The sequence below is a fragment of the Pygoscelis adeliae genome, unplaced genomic scaffold (genome assembly GCF_000699105.1).
Source record: "Pygoscelis adeliae isolate BGI_AS28 unplaced genomic scaffold, ASM69910v1 Scaffold157, whole genome shotgun sequence".
Classification (NCBI taxonomy): domain Eukaryota; kingdom Metazoa; phylum Chordata; class Aves; order Sphenisciformes; family Spheniscidae; genus Pygoscelis; species Pygoscelis adeliae.
In genome coordinates, this window is record NW_008825107.1 from 1,996,963 (window position 1) to 1,999,292 (window position 2,330).

Consider the following 2,330-nt stretch of genomic DNA (forward strand, 5'->3'; position numbering starts at 1 on the left):
CAGTAAATGTGGTCCCATTGCTATCTTCATTCCTTAAATATCTAATATAATTGCTCTTTATATTTTCTAGGCAATGTTCTTCCCAACTAATCATTTAAATGGATTTCCAAAAATTTTTTTTCTTTCCAGTAGTGAATGCCACTGAACTACTTCTTATTTTTAATTTCAGATATGATGCACCTTCCTCTTCCATTTTTTAACCTTTACTTATGATTTCTTTTTCATACCTTGCAGCATCTTATAAAATATAAAATAAAAAAATGTAATGAAACATTCAGAGGTTTCTTCTCCTTGTGGGTTTTAGGAGATGCAACATTGTGCTGAAGTTCCAGCCTGCATTTTATTACTTCCAAGAAGGTGCAAAGAATAACAATAAACACCTGCCTGCACTTGTAAGCTGACAAATAGAACGTGCTCAAAGGTCCTCTCACCTCAATTTTGAGTCACAGCTGGATGCCTCCAAGGCAGGGATGTGGACATTTTGATACGTTGTCATTCTTCTTTGCATATGGAAGTTCCCCAATCATTAATTTAAATATATAGTGCTCATACAGCCTTGACTGATTATTGAAGTGGACCAAAAGCTCTTGCATTCTCACCAGAATGATTCGCTGCTGCCACTGCAGCCCCAACTAGCAGTGCTCACTTTTGCTTTTTTTTTTTTTTTTTTAAGGAAAAACATACCATGTTTTAGAGTCTGTGGTTGTCTGGGCCTCTGTGGTGATTTCACAGCATACTTTCCCACCTGTCTTGTTCCACTCCCTTTTTCCTGCCCATCAAGATCTTAATTACAACATTCTTTCTCTTAGTCATATGCATTTCTTCTGGGTTACATGAGCTACTTACCCCAACTGGGAAAAAAAATGAGATACCATTAGAAAACTCTGGTTCTAAGCAGTTCTCTCCCACTTCCTCGATTGCTTAGGATGGCTGCTTAGGATTAGCGGCTGCTTACAAGCATGCCTGTGCAGACAAAACAAACCCTGACAGTGAGCACAACTGTACGTGATGCTGGAAGTGCCACCAGGGCACCACTCTCCACAGAAGAGATGGGTCTGCAAATGAAGGACTCTGGGAATTAATTCTGGGAATACTACACTTCCCTGGCAAAAGGAGAGTTTCTGGATGTTTGAAGAGTGATGCTCTAAGAGTGTCCTGGAATCAAAAGTGAAAAGGGGAAATGGTACTGGCTAGTCTTTGTTGAAGTATAGAAAGATATTTAGAAATGTATATTAGCTGAAGAGAAAAAGTAGCTGGTGACATACTATTAATAGGCTTTTTAGTGATGGTGTGCTATTAATAAGCTTAATATAGACCATGGCAGGGGGGTTGGAATCAGATGATCTTTAAGGTCCCTTCCAACCCAAACCATTCTATGAATCTATGATTGTACATTCTTGTCATCCCAAAGGTAATCCTAGTGTTCAAAAGGAGAAGAGTCTGTAAGAGTGTAACATCTGAATGCACCTACGAAATACTTTGGGAGAGAATTAATGTTCCTAGGTAAGCTTTGCGCTTTTACTGATATATATGAAATGTTGGTCACAGGGGACAAGTGCCTTGAAAGTTCATGAGTCAATCATGAACTACATTCTGTTTTAAATAAATCAAGGTTCAAATGCAATGGATTTAAATAGACCACTGTTAAAACACACAGAATGGAACACAATTCCACTGAAAATCCAAGTCTAAACAGAAGACAACGCTTCACTGAGTGTTTATGCAGATTCAAAAAAAAATCTATGCCAAAAGCTAGCAGACAATGAAGCTGTAAACAAAGAGAAGAAGCAGTGGGAAGTATGTGAAACCACAAAACACAGATGAATGTCTAAAAAAAGACTGGCAAATTGGAAATGTGCAGATCTCAGAGAGTCAGTGCAGTGGACTCAGGGTCACAATACAGAAGGAATGATGTGCCGCATGAATAGAAATAATAGAAGGTTCAGCTATAATAGCACAGCGTATTCACAAAGGTTACCAGCATGGAGAAATGACACCAGGATAAACATTAGTTGATATTTAGTGTGCATATTATTTTAATATCCATAAAGAGATTTGAACAGGTAAAACTATTCAAGCTTACCCCAGTCATTGTCTAAAAACTGGGCTCATTTTGCAGATTAGTCATGAATGTGCAAGATGTGTGTATGCATTAAAGCAGATAAAATATTTACAATTCTAAATTGCAGATAGTGTCCCACTACTGCTTGCTTTCAAACCATGCCTGAATCTTAAATTGATCGTGTAGATATTAAGACTGGGAACCATCTGACTTCCAGTGCTACCAGCATTAAGCCAGAAGATGTAATGGAAGGATACAGAGATTCGTT